Source organism: Phacochoerus africanus, chromosome 2 (genome assembly GCF_016906955.1).
Source record: "Phacochoerus africanus isolate WHEZ1 chromosome 2, ROS_Pafr_v1, whole genome shotgun sequence".
NCBI classification, from domain to species: Eukaryota; Metazoa; Chordata; class Mammalia; order Artiodactyla; family Suidae; genus Phacochoerus; species Phacochoerus africanus.
Genome location: NC_062545.1, coordinates 204898324 through 204914131, shown reverse-complemented (window position 1 = coordinate 204914131; position 15808 = coordinate 204898324).

Below are 15808 nucleotides of genomic sequence, written 5' to 3'. Positions count from 1 at the left end.
TTTTGATGCAATAATCCTGCTGTAGAGAATTTAGGCTAGGGAAATCCTCTTTAAAAAAAGAATAAAATATAAGAACTCTGATATTCAGTGGGGTGGAAGCAATAATAAGAAAAGAGAAAGCCACCTAAATGTTCAGAAATGGGGAGATGGTTAAATTATAGAGTTCAACTTGATGGAAAGTATACTAGGAGTTGGTGAACTTATGTAAAGGACCAGAGAGTAAATACATTAGGATTTGCAGGTCATAGGGTTTCTGTCCCAACTATTCAATGTTGCCATTGTTAACAGCCATAGGCAATATAAACATAAATAGACATGGCTGTGTTCCAGTAAAACTTTATTTACGAAAACAAGCTATGGGCCAGATTTGGCTGGTGAGAAGTAGTTTACCAACCCATGTTACCACCACTGAAATGACAAGTATGAAGACTGAATTAACATAATACGGTTAATGAAAAGAGCAGGATAAAAAACAGCATATCCTCAATGATTATGACTGTGTATACGTCTATTTATATTTTAAAAATCAGTAAGGAAAACATACATATATATGCAAGTAGTATTTGGGCCAGAGGGCTAGGATTAGGAGATGATTTTCTGAGCCTTGATATTCTTTCATATATCTAATGCTGAATATATACAAAATAGATAGGGGTCCCTTATAATCAGGTCTTCCTACTAAGCAGTCAAAGGATGGTGAGGAAGCATGGTCTGTACTCTAGAAAAGCAGCCTTCACTCCCCAAATCTTTGGTCCCTTACCTTTGGATGTTTCCTTCCAACTAGATTAAAATCACTTTTGCTGACCCATCCTCAGCCTGGACTACGGCCTTTTCCAGGAAATCTGTGTGCACCACGGGGCACCTGAAAATCTGCATTAGGGAGAGGGGGGAAAGAGAAGTGACATTCTTTATGAAGAAAAAAGAACACAGCTAACTCTATCTTACCACGAACCCTTCAGTTAATAACTGAACATAAGCTATCATGAATTTGTGTTATGAGACCACCTGCCTAAAAGACTCTTCTTTTGTTTTATTGAACTATGGGGTGGTCTTCCATTAGTGAATTTCACTGTATACAGATTTAGTCAAAGCCATTATTATATTTAAATTTGTTGAGCTGGAGTTTTATAAGAGCTTTATCCCCAAAGAAAATCGACTTGGCTTTGTATATGGGTTCATTTCAAAATACAGTATCTTGTCTCATTAAATCCCAAAGAATGAGGGATTATAACAAACAAAGCAGGCACTGCTTTTATTAAGCAAGCCCAACAATGTGCTGTGAGGACAGTGAGTTTTCTTTCTTCTTTTGGGATTACATAATTGAACCTGAGTTGATATAAAGAGAAGATTTCTGAAAGAGGCAAACTTGAAAATAATATTATTTTTTTGGGAAAAAAAACATTTTTTTCTCTTTCCTTCAAGAATCTGATATTAAGAGATTTTTTTCTCTCTAGTGGCAGTCCGTTAGCCCACAACAAAATAAATTTCCAAACTACGTCTTTTGTTACCAATTGTTATGGACATAGTTGGGCTATATCCTAAGCTAAGCATTAAAATGTCACAATAAAATTCATGGAGAGAAGAGTGCCTGGAGTGATCTCTTTCATTTTAATCTGCATGCATCTGATCAGCACCTCAAAGATAATGCTTACCATTCCCTTCATCCACAAATGATCACAAAGTCAAACTGAAAGGCCTTCTCTCTGTATAGTGTTGGGCCCTGAAAATTATCCATGGCAAGAACTAGGACAAAGATCATCACCTGGCAGTCCTAAAAATAGAAGGGTTTAGGCAATAATGATAATAGTTAAAGAGAAATGTTGTGAAGGCTTGCTCTATGCCTTAAATTGTGTTAAGGATTTTACACGTTAGCTCATTAAATCTCAGTAGCCATAAGAAGTCTAATGTACACTAATATTGTACTCATTTTAAAGATGAAGAAATAAGGTCAAGCATCTTTCTTAAGGTCATAAAGTTATGAAATTGTTGAGCAAAGACTTGAACTCGGGTCTCTGAGATTCCAAAACCTCTTCTATTAACTCCTTTTATTAACTCATCTAGTATATTGCCTGATCAAAGGGAAAGGTCTTAAAGGATAAGGAAGGGAACATTTCTTGAGTATATCAAAGGAGGATTCTCTCAGAAAACATTTCTGTTGGGTGGAAGTGGAAGAAAATAACTTTAGGAGTTTCTGTTGGGGTGCAGTGGTTAATGAACCCAACTAGGAACATGAGGTTGTGGGTTCAATCCCTGCTCACTCAGTGGGTTAAGGATCTGGCAGGCATTGCCATGAGCTGTGATGTGGGTCACAGACGCAGCTCAGATTACACCCCTAGCCTGGGGACCTCCATGTGCCAAGGGTGCGGCCCTAGAAAAGATCAAAAAGACCAAAAAAAAAAAAAAAGAAAAGAACTTTAAATTGTTGGCAGAATGTGACATTATTCTATGAAACCAAGGGCCAGTGATTGAACCAGGTGCTAAAGATGGATTAGAGGTGGGAAAATCATGAACAGTCTGAAACAAGAAAGAACTCCAGGGTCTCATTCACTGAGTCAAAAAAAAAAAAAAAGTTAAGGCTAATAATCACATGAAAATGACCTGAATGTTGAGAGTAGGAAGCATGGGGTCAGCTGGTAATTAGCACTTTAATAGCTTCTTTTAGGAAATTTGAGCATATACATACATGATCTTTTACACACATAGGCATAGTCATCCAATTTATCTGTCTTAATAGTGGACTACATGATGTACCATACATAGTGTAAAACAATGTATACACACAATTGACACTTTTCTTTAATATTTTAAAGCATTTTAATTAAAAATTAAAGATATAGTCTATATTTACCTACCTTCCTCATTTACAGAGCATATTAACATTTTCTTTTTTTTTTGTCTTTTTGCTATTTCTTGGGCTGCTCCCGCGGCATATGGAGGTTCCCAGGCTAGGGGTCCAATCGGAGCTGTAGCCACCGGCCTACGCCAGAGCCACAGCAACGTGGGATCCGAGCCGCGTCTGCAACCTATACCACAGCTCACGGCAACGCCGGATCGTTAACCCACTGAGCAAGGGCAGGGACCGAACCCGCAACCTCATGGTTCCTAGTCGGATTCGTTAACTGCTGCGCCACGACGGGAACTCCAACATTTTCTTAATAATAGGGTAATTGTCAGAACATTATGTATTATTCTTGTCTAAAATTCATGGCTTTAGGTCTCATTGAAGTCCAGGGGACTCTCTGCTCCTATGTTACATGACACCAGGCTACTATTCTCTTGGAAATATCTGCAATTTGGAGGGCTCTATGCAGTGTCAAGAAAATAGAATGTGCTTTGGTGATTTAAAGACCTAGAGTGACTTCCCAGCTGTGTGCTTTTACGTAAGTCACCTAATTTCTGTGAGCCTAAAATTTTCTCATCTATAAAGTAGGAATAAATTGTATTACTTTCCTTAGAGCATTGTTGTTAGGATAAAAGAGAATATAAATATAAAGGACTTGGGACAAGTTAAAAATATAAAGTAAATGGAAATTATTTTTATTATGTCACTTTCTTTTTCTGTCAGTATCCTGGCTTCCTACTGTTAGTGCTGTTTACTCCAGTAAAATCCCAACTGTTAATTAACTTACTTTTTCTTGCTATGAACTGACAAACCAGATGACAGATGATAAAAACTTGCTAGAATTAACACCACAGTAAGAATAAATAGGCTCTGTGCAAATAAAAGGCATAGTTTTCATGGCTGCTTAAAACCAAACTCCCAGCTCCTTATCTGTGTTCTAGAATCTTCAACAGGGATGATAAAGAGATTTCACCTTGTATGCCAACTCTGATCTCTCCTGGAATGTTGGGTTGAAAAATACTCTGCACCTGAATCCTGGTTCAGTGTGAAGGAGGGCAGTTATCAGTTAGTAATATCTGCCTTGGGCAAAGGATGGTGGTGGGGTGAGGTGGGTGGCACATATGCCACCTATCTGCTAAAACTAATCTAGGTTCTCAAGCTTTCCAACTCAGTTATCTTCATATAAATGAGGTATATATTCACGTGTGAATATATGTCTATGTAAATTTATAAACATATCTGTATGTGTATATAAATTAATTTATGTGTCTATAAATTATCCACTTTATTGAAGTCTAAATGCAGTGGGGATTCTAACATGACATGGTTTTATTTTTCTCTAATCAGTGTGCTCGACTGTTATGTCAGAGGTTCCTTTAGGCATATTCCATTACTTTTTGTTAAAATATAGTTATTTTAAAAGGAATTAGTTCAGCCCAGTTTGAAAGTCTAATCCCCAAAGTATTACAAATAACCTTTCATTTTCTCTGCAGCATAGGCTTGATATGTATTTCAAGAGACTTGCAGAAGTAAGGCAAATGGGCTTCTCCTTTAATTCCTTTAATTTCTCCTTTCCTGGGTCAGGTTCTAGGATACCTTCTCTCCCCCAGCCCCATCCACTTCTGGGTCTCTGGATCCTCTGGGAAGGGAAACAGGGAAGAGGATAGGAGTCCCTTGCTGCCTATCTATGATAGGAGGCTTCTTTGATCTCACTCTGGCTTTAGTCTGTTTTGTCCTCCACTGATGGCCTGTGCACATGGACAGTTTCCACATGGTTTTAGGAGGTGATTGTCACCTTCACTGCAGTGTTGAAGGGTAGTCATGTCTACTTTTGTAGACACAATTCCATATCTCAGCCCCTTCTCTAGGTGGGGCAGCCTTCACATGGTAGCCACCTTGGTATCCCCAAGGCTTCTGCCTCCTGTCATGGACGGTGGGAAGGTCCTCTTATATACCCTCCAAGGTGAAATGGGTGAGAGTTTGTGACTGATTTCTTCTCAAGCACACTAAACTGCTTTGGGCTATTCTGTTATCATTGGAAACTTGTAAGAAAAAGGTAGACTTCAGATTCCATATTCACTCAGGCCCCAAACTCAAAGGATGCATTGAGTTCTCCCATTTACTCCTCTCTGCCCTCTGCTTCACCCCAAAGAGGGCCTTTAGGGTCCCAAGTCAAAAGAGCATGCATTTGAGTGGAGAGATTCTGGTCTTCTCTTCACTGGGGAATCTAAAATCTTTAAATAATCCTCCTGAGTGACCCTTATTTGCATTTAGATTGTTTGCATGTAGCTCTACCTTCTGTATCTAGTGCTGGGCCTAGCATCAGCAGGTCAGGCAGTCAGAAGGAAAATATGGATGTAAAGTGGGGGAGAACAAGGGTGAGCTGCAGCCCACAGGGATGAACTGGAATCTGGGTCAATTTCTCACTGCCTCCAAGTCCCCAACTTCAAAGATGGGGAATCCTGTAGAAGAGTCACTGAGGAGTGGAATACACATGACCCAGGAGTTGAACTGAAGGAGGAAATCTCATGAGAACCAGAAGAACTGTGTGCTGGGCTGCTCTGTCTTCTGCCTGGAAAATCAGCAAGCAAGTTCCAATAATATGCTTGAGCTGCAACAGCATCTCATCTTCTGAAAAAAGATGACTGCTGTTTTACTTCTGTCTTCTGATTCCCATGAGAATTTCTCTTATGGCCAACACTAATTTAGACCATGCCAAGAAGGAGAGTCTGGAATACATAGTTCCAGTTTAGCTAGATGAACCCAGTACAAAATACCCCAAGGCCTAAAACGTTTAACTCCAATGATTCTTTCATTCTCTACTCACTTGCTGTCTTCTCGTATAGATGTGAATGGGGGTCAAAATTGGGTAGTGGATACTGACAGAAGAGCTAATCTCTTAGTAGTCCTGGGTGAGAACCTAGGCCCTGTTGTTGGAATATGGGGTCCTTGATTCTTCTTATTTGCAGTTTTAGGCCCAGTCACCATTTCCAAGGCAAATCTCATTATATAAGATTGTATTTAGATAAGATTCTGTTTTAAATGAACTTCTGAAAGGGAAGGGATCAGTACTGGACTGCTCTAGTATAGTGTTGGCTGTTAGAAATTTCTATCATCACCTGAAAATGTTCACAAATGTAATAAGCAAATTGTAGAGTGTACATGAAAATTTTACTAATATTGACCTATAACACAGACTGGCAAATCTAAGCCAGTGAACTATGAGAAGAATGTACAAAGTGATACTAAGTAGATCCTCATTTATCTTGACTGTGTAATCCATCCCCTTTCTTAGAAATATCAACTTTCTATAGGATCAAAATGTTATTTTTATCTTGATTCTATTGTGTTATTAAAGAAGTCAGAATCCTTTCACTGGGATTTTGTTTTTAGGAAAAACATGAAAATGTAATAGATACTTTATTGATTGATACTTGTCATATATAATTCTAGGACTTAGATTTGAAAAACATCTACTCAGGATATAAATGTGGATGTATAATAGAAATAGTTCATGAGGTTAAATGTGCGGTGTTCTACATTGACTCCTAAGTGATTTCCTGAATATGTTTTGGTTATAATTTTTGCTACATTCATCCCATATTCATCCACTACCCAAAAGGATCTGAGGTGACTGATTTTTGAGATTTAACCTAATCCTATGCATAATTCAAGATAAATAAACTATGAACTATGTATGATTTATTTTACTTTTCAACTAAAGCTGTATAAATATTTTCTCTAAGTACTAAGTGTTTCTAAATCATAGAGGATGTATTTAAATTCAGAAACTGATTTGTTGGAAGTGAATATAATAGAAGTCTCTGACTATCCATGCGCACATATGCGTACACACACACACACACACACACACACTTAAATGCTTAGGAAAAGGTCTGAGAGGATACCCTCCCACCTGTGAGTGGCCAGTCTCTCTGAGGAGGAGAGTGAGACTGCAGAGGGAGGGAGAAGGGGTATAATTTGATATTATGAGAGAAGAAACAAGGCTCCCATTTATAATTTTTACAGTAAATAAAAGTTTATATACTACTTGTAAACCTAAGCAAATAAACACCGTTCTGATTAAAAGATAAGAGATTTTAATTGAAAAAGGGCATAGATCTGGATCAAGATAAAAATCAATCTAAATACTCGTAATACTGTATCAATATTAATAATTATAATATTTTCTTTTTGGCATGAAAAGATCTTTATCATATATCATTAATTTCAAAAATATTTAAAAGCATGTTTTGGGTGATTCCAGTTTTACAAAACTGTTATCTAATCTATCATGTTCCTGTCTATCTTCTATCAAGTGCATGTCTGCTTGAGTTTTTGTATGTGTGTGTGGAGGAATTAGCATAAGGTTAATTTATACACTGAAAAGTTACAGTCATCATCTCTAGGTGGGGACTGCAGGTGCTCTTTCTCCTCTTGTGCAGACTTTACCTTTATTTTAAAATTTAGGCAATTTAAGTAAAATCTGTAAAATCTTAGACTCTATTACATTCAACATCATTTAAATAAGAATATATGGAAAGAGTTCTTCCCACATGGCTCTTTCCACTAGTGTTTATTTTTTATTTGTCCCTTGGAGATCAGAAATTGACCCATCATGTGCACATGTGTACTTTTGAGACCACACACTGTATGTATATATATAAATCATGAATATGTGTATTTATATATTATCTATACATACATATCCAATACAGGAGTAGTAGGTGTAAAAATGAACATATTCATGTTAAAACAAGTAACCATTATTATACAAATAAATATTTTTTATTTTGTAAAAAGTTACATAAATGGGGACGGAAGTGTAGATAGATGTGCATGTACAATCCACTTGTTTTTAAACAAAAGTATTTAGTGAATGGTACTGATTTTTTTCCTTCTTTATATATAAAATCTTTTATGAGAAATTGTGGGAAGAATATATATGTGTTTGTGTATAATTATATTACACACACACACACTCAATATAAAATCTAAGGCAGCTATCCCAATTACTAGTAATCCAAGTAGATTGATAAAAGTGCAGCACCAGGAGAACAGGCTCTGGTTTTCTGGGGTGTTTTCTATGATGAAAAGGTCATCAGGTAAGAGATAAAGTGATGAGGCAACATGGGTTCGCACAGAATCAAACTGCAGTACCAAAGACATTTCCAAGCACATGGATTGGTTCAATATCATCTCCTGTATGGAAAACTCTGTCAATTCCCCTTCTGCTGTCTTGCTCTACTTTCCAACTTCCCCACAAATTCCAGCTCAGATCGTGGTCTCCACGTGTTGGGCTACTCCTAATAGCCACCTGCTTATTTTACATCTGGTATTTCTCATTATATTAGTCTGAGGAGCCATTGGTCCCCTCTCCACCAGCATCACCTCCCACCAGGAGCTGGGACAGAACAGTCCATGTCAGTGTCTGCTCCCTGATCCAAACTCAGTGATCTCCAGAATGAAAACAGTCTACATTCACATCCTGCCTGTTCTGCCCAAAGTCTCCCCTAGATCCCTGATTTGATTTATCCTGTATCTACCACCTAAACCTGATACATTTTCCCTTCTCTAGTATTACTAATATAAGGCATCTTTTCTAGTCAATACCACCTAACACTCTCTCTAACCAATATTTATGTCTTTCTAAAATGTCTTTCCTCTTTCCCTCTAAAAGGAAGCACATCTGTATTCCCTCACTCTCTTTCCTTCTCTGTATCACCTATCAAATCTCCTTTGACTAATTACCAAAAAGATGAGGATAATTTTGAATGATAATAATATTAAAAGTATACATAATCCCTACCATAGAACAGATATTTTAACCACAATATATATATATATGAACAAATATATGTAAGTGTATATATTATAATATATTTAAATGTATTCAAACTATATAAAAATTATTGCAGCAGCACATTATTAGCCATCATTTACAGATGAGGGGACTGAGGTACAGAACCTTTAGACAAGGTTTCACAGCTTATAAGTGCCGGAGGCAGGATTCAAGCCAAGTCAGTATGAGGTCAGAGGCCAAGCATTCAATGACTGCACACTCTTCCCCTCACAATCCCTGTTATTGAAGTCCCTGACAGTGTGGTCACTAATCCATGTACTCACTCTGACACACAAAGGAATCAGGAAGAGATTTCTGCTGCTTCTCTCTGACCAATTTCTTTCTGAGACATTAATCCAAGAACTTGACGGTAAGAAGAGTGTGTTGGCTGTTACTAAAAACGAGCCAAACAGACCAACCTGGTTTGTTGCCATTATCCAGCCTTGGATATTCCCTGAATAGCCATTTATTTGCTATCACATTACAGATCTGAAGGGGATAAAATTAGGTATGGAATACCTACTACGTACCAGGCATTATTCTCGGCATGGTCACCTGAATTAACTTGTTTGATTAAAGAAGATGATAAGGGACAGATATGACCATGGAGTTCATGCAGATCTGGAGTCAACAGCTGGGATAATACAGAATAGAATATTAAATTTAATGGGGATAAGTGCCTCAGTTACTAACATAAGAGAAAATGAAATGACATTGTGGATATACTGCCATTTAGACACTGAGTAGTTTGAAAAATCAGTTCAGTCAGCTATAAAAGTCTGATTCAAATCACACCCACTCTAAGTTTTCACAAAAATTTGAGCAAGAACATGGAACTAAAATGCTTGGTCCAAAGGTTTGAAATGATCCATTTAACCTGATAGCAAAGTAGTGCAACAGAATATAGTTAATAAGATCAACACACAAAGGATGGGTTTCCCATGCTTGCTTTTAAAGAATATTTCATGTTAACCATTCTGCATTTCCATGGAAACACAAAGGGAACTCCATAGTGAGGTAAGCAGGAGGTAATAAAGAAAAGGGACAAAATTACCAACCTTGATTACTGTTACTAATTACCTGGGTGGCAATGATTGCTTTTGGAAATTACACAGTCTTCATACCTGTCACCTCAGATTTCGCTTGGATTGGAGACCAGTGTTCAGAAGTCCCCCACCTACCACCACCAATCCAAAATATGTTCAAGTATCTTTTCTCTGATCTTGCTTAGAAAGCACTCATCTGTGGGAGAAAAGGCACAATCTGTTTGGCCTTAAGGTACTGACTTTTTCATTTTCCCAATTCCTAGCTCCTGGTGATTTTGTTCAGGATTAGAGGAGAGTTAGCCAAATGCCCAGAGAAGCAGCTGTTCCTTAAAAACAAATTGGGAAGGAAAATAATAGGCCCTCCTGCCCCTCAGTCAGGGAAGGCAAATGGCTGTCCAGCATGTCCAAAAAGTGATGTCTTTAAGGCGTTCCCACCACTCGAATTGACAATGTATTTCCCAATGAGCTAAGAAGGCCCATGGGCATCCTAGAGCTAGGAGCTCCTGTAAGGTAAAAGAATATGGTACTCAAGCAGAAGAAAGAGCCAAAGAAGACAGAGTTGGCTGCTCTAGCCTTTAATTAGCCGCATCTCCACGGAAATGCTTTCCCATTTTCCCAGTTGTCTCTGTAAATCAATTTAGAGCTGCTTTGCTTAGACTCCAGGCAGACAGAGTGGAATCACAGTCCTTCCAAGAGGTATGAGTTTCTCCCATTTATCATTCTAGGGTGCTTGCTTCAAAGCCTAGTTGGAGGACTACTTAAAGGAAAACTAATCCAAACAAAATGGGACTGTGCTGTCTGGATTTGGTTGCAAATCTTGAGAATGTGTGGCATAAAATTCCAAGCACAGACTTGGAAAGTGATTGGCAAGAGACCTCACAAAAGGCTTAAAAAAAATAAACAGTCAATGAACTCCCACCCACAAACACACACGCAAGCTATGGGACTGGAATAGAAATGTGAACTTTGTTGGAACCCATATTTGGCACAAGAATTGGTTTTTCCAGCTTTGGCCTTCAGTAAGTGGGTTACTACTGAATTGTTGACATCTCTGCCAAGCTTGACAGTCTTTTCATATTTATTGGCTCCCACTCAACCCTATAAATATTTAAACTGTCTATGGCATTGGGAATATGATTATGTGATATTGTGTGATTAGAATTAGTGGATTCTCTGATATGAAAAGTTTACAAATGTAAAAAAAGTATAAAATATATGTGTATATATGCCGTGTGTGTGTGTGTGTGTGTGTGTGTGTGTGTTTGTATAACTAGCTAGTTTTTGTCATTATGAAAAGAAGAGAGAAAAGTTTTTAAGGCCAAAAAAAAAGGGTCTAGTCCCAAAGCATGAAGCATCTGAACCCAAAGAGTTTTGGACTAGTGTTGTCAAGTGTTTTTCAATTTGCAGACAGACATCTGTTGACTTACTGAAAAACACCTGAGGGGCAAAGGAAGCCCTCATAATTCAGCCATCTGGTCATCTTCTTGTTCGAGCATCTGTCTTTCTATACCCTCTTCCCTAGACCACCAGGCCAGTAGCTTTCACTGCTTTTTGATCTCAGTCTCTTGTGAGAAATGCTGTTTACAATGCCACTCAGAATATTCACAATACATTCATAGATATTGTAGGAATAAATGTTCACAAAATAATACCTGAAGTTAATTTTGGTATTTTCTATTCTGTTCTGTTTTATTTTCTTTAATGCTTGTCATGATTCACTAAGTTAATTTTATATCTCTAATGAATTATGTCCTACTGTCTGAAAATACTGCACTAGAATTTAGTCATTTTAAGTGTGGAAATATTCGCTCTGTATCGCAACTCCTAATGCTTGGTCACTTGGTAAATATTCTTTGAATAAATGAGTGGTGAATAAATAAATGAATCCAGTTGAAGCTAATATTATATATTCAGTATAAGAAGTAGAAACTCTGGCCAACCCGGAAAATTATTTAATTTACAAATTAATCAGAAAAGATACAAGTATAAACTAAAAGGTAAGTGTTGCCTTCAGGTAAGTGGGTGGTTTTGGATATTTTGGTGAACATTATTACCTGTTAGCCAACTCTGTAGTAGTGGTAGTAGCAGTAGTAGTAGCAGCTGTAGTAGTGTTACGGCAGATACCCAGCAGCCCTGCGCTGCAGCGTATCAGCTCTGGCGACAGCCCGTGGCTGTAGCATACCAGCTCCAGCAGCTCTGTGGCTGCAGTGGATCAGCTCTTTTACCCCGCGAGAAACCTAGCGAGCACTTGGAGAGTTGGAGAACTCAGGTTTATTAGCGAGCACTTGGAGAGTTGGAGAACTCAGGTTTATTACGCCGGCGGGCTCAGAGGAGATCGCTCTCCAGAGTCTGATCCCGGAAGAAGGGTTTCACAAGGCTTTTATGGGCCACGTCTTCCGGGTCCAAGCTTGGCTAGTTGGACTGGAGTGACGTCAGGCAAGGTAATAGATGCGGAAACAAATTTACAGAAGCAGATGCATGGGGGAGGACTGGTTGAGGCAGTTGGCTAGACTTTGCTTAGTCATCATGGCTGGGGTCTCTCCTTTCTACATTTTATTGGGACATTTTCTCCTACAGTAGTAGTAGTAGTAGTGGCAGTGGTAATAATAATAACTATGACAATAGCAATAATACTAGCCCACACTTATTGATCAGCAACCATGTACCAGTTTCTATGATACAAGATTGGAGCCACGAAGATGAATGCCACTAGTTTCTGCTTTTGAAAATCTTCTTGACCATTCTTCTCATGCATCTCCCAATCCAGAAACCAAATGTCCTGAAATCCTAATCATAGGTGAGATTGTAGATGTTGGCTAGTAGAGAAAAATGGCAGTGATGTCAATGAGAGAGGCAGAGGCAGGGGGTGGGGAGCGGGGAGATAACTTCCCCATGCTAACAGCTTTTATAGACAGCTGAGCTGCTCAGGGAGCAGAGAAGCAAGGAAATAGAAAAGAAGTGGGCGATGCATCACTGCTAGTAATGTATGGTTCAGGATAACTTTTTTGTCCCTAAAGAAAGAGACTAAATCATCCTGGCCATGACAGTAAGGGAATATAATGTACTAGTTAAGAGCTTGTTCTCTGGTCAGAAGAATGTGTTTTCAAGTCCTAACCTGCTTACCAACTGTGTGGCATTCATCAAGTTGCATTTTCTTTCTTTGTCTCAGCAATAAAATGGGGAACATGTAGGATCTATTACATTAAGCTGTTTTAAAGCATAGGTCACAAATGCGACCACCTCCAGGGGCTTGTAGTTTAGGGGGTCAAAAATTAGGGAGTGGTGTGAACCACAGAAAACTGAAGAGCACAGGCCTCATTTAAAGACATTCAAATTTACATTCAGGAAACAGAGTTTCAGCCTATAAGCCAGATTTGCCTGCATGCCACCAGTTTGCAATTAAGACAGTAATCATAAAACACTTCTCACAGAGCCTAACACATAGTAAGCACTCCATAAATTGGAGCTATTATTAGCTATTATTTCATCACATTAAAAAAAATACTTGGAACCATTTGCAGATTCTCTTTAAGAGAGAAAATAAATGGCCACAGAGTTATTCCTTTGCATGCCTCAGTTAATGGCATCATTAAAAACGAATGGGCCTTAGGCCAATCCAAGGAAAAAATAGGTAGAGGAGCCTGGATCCGATTGTCTGCAGATGAGAGAATGTATATAAGCTCATGGCTAGTAAGCCAGAACCATCCCTGAGGGACAGGGAATTCATAAGGGAGACCCCTGGGGCTATGTTTTGGGGACCTCTATATTATTGTAGCAATAAACAGCAAGGCAGTTCCTCAAGAAAGCAGAGAAAAATGCATTCTAGCTAGCCAGTATTCAACTCTGGCCCTTCCTTCCAAAGCAAAGTGATACCAGAAAGTTTTGGATTCAGGCAGACATGGGTTCAAACCTCATTTCTCCCACTTAAAACATGCAAGGTGAATTGAACCAGTGTGCCCTTCAGGAGCTTCCTCTGTTTTGTTAAGGATGGTAATGGGTTAGCATTAACGACCCAGCAGCACTCAGCAGCGAAAGAGGGGCCCAATACTTTTAACCTTCCTTCCTCCCATTTCCTGTGAATTGTTTTAAATTGTTGAGGCTTATTTTGTACTCATACATCGTCTTGATTTCCATCTGTCCAAAAACGGAGGCAGGACAATGCCCAAAGTCTCATTTGGCTTGCCAGCTCCTTACCCCTCCACTCCCTTCCCTGATTAACTCCCATGGGTCCCAAATGACCCAAATGGCTTTCCACCCTTCCCTCACTCTGCCGTCATTCACAGAAACGTGTCATTCTGCTTGGGCTTCCGCCCTGCCTCAGAGTCCATCAAGCTTACTAGAAAGCTCCCTGAAGGGCAATAAAAAGTTTATGTCAATCTCACGCCCACCTGCAGCATCTCTCGAGTACACATCCTTCTGTCTGTCCTTCTCCTTTGATTCCGGGCTTTGTAAATCTTTTACCAGATGTTGTCAAAAGCCTGGCAGATCCCCAAATCCTTCCCTGATAACACCCGGTCTCTTTAAACAACCTGGCAGCACTTCTAAGTGAGAAAAGGCCCTAAAATAAAATACACCGTGTTTAGTCTCTAAGGTCATTTCCTGGCTTTGTCCTGCAGTTTCTGTTTCCTCCAACTAATCACCAAGTGACAGTCCTGGATTTATTGCGGAGGCTACTTGAAAGTTTGGGTGAGCCTCTCAGGCAGACTGCACACCCCTCCATCACTCTTCCTCCCGCTCCCCAGCCATTTATCACTTGCTGTGATTTAGTGTGCGGGCTTGAAGTGCAACTGTAGTAGGAGTCCAATCTTTGTCACCGAAGCTTTTCGGAAGGCAAAGGGTCCAAACCAACATGACATGCATAGCGGAGCATTGTAGGCACAATGGAGCCCATGGATCACTGCCAGGTTGGGCAGCCTCCTTCCACATCCCTGGCAGTAACTGGCAGTGGGAACTGTGTGTCCACTTTGGCATGCTCATCATTCATTTCCAGCTTTTATAATGATAACTAACCTTTTTAAAGTATTTACATGGGCAAGGGGAATTGCTTTATTTCTTTTACTATTCACAACTGCATGTGAGATAAGAACTCTTATTATACAATTTTTAGAGACCTCACAGCTCAGCATGGCAACTCACATGATTCTGACTGTAGAAGCTGTGCTCTTAACCCCAGTCTTTGTTGAGCTGTCCTATACTTGACCACAGTGCTGATCTTCCAATTTTGAAGGGTTCATGATTGCAAGAAAAAATAATGACCGTAAAATTTACTGAGCATTTATGAAATGTCAGGCTATTTTGAGACTTTATACAGATTATTGCATTTAACCCTCACAATAACTCTAGGGGTTGTTACTCTTATGAGCTCCATCTTATAGATTCCATTTCTATAGCAGAACTAGGATTTGAGCCCAGGCAACAGGATCTTCTATTGTCATGCTAAATAAAATTACTGAGGGGTGTGTGTGTGTGTGTGTGTGTGTCCGTGTCTGTGTGTCTGTGTGTCTGTGTCTGTGGTGGGGGAGTGGAATGAAACAAGCAAATGGTGTGACAGATTACACAGTGTGACAAGCCTCATGTTAGAATTCCACAAAGGGTGCTCAGGATGTATAGAAAATGTGTCCATTGTTTTAGTCCATTCAGGCTATCATACCAAAATACCATAGACTGGATGGCTTACAAGTGATAGAAATTTATTTCTCACAGTTCTGGAGGCTGGGAAGTCCTAGATGAAAGTGCCCAGATTCAGTCTTGTGAGAGCCCACTTCCTGGTTCATGGATGGTTATTTTCTTGCTGTATTCTTCCTTACGTGGCAGATGCGGTGGGGGAGTTCTCTTTCGTAGCGGCACTAATCCCAGTTATGAGGGCCCCATCCTTATGATCTAATCACCTCACAAAGGCTCCACCTTCAAATACTATCACACTGGGTGTTAGGTTTCAACATACACATTTTGGAAATATTGAACTTACAACATCCATATTAAACTTGAGGTTTTTTAGATTGGCATCACAGTAGGTGATGTTGGAGGTGAACTTTGAAAGAATAGGTGTTCACTATATTGAATGTTTAATGGGGTCTC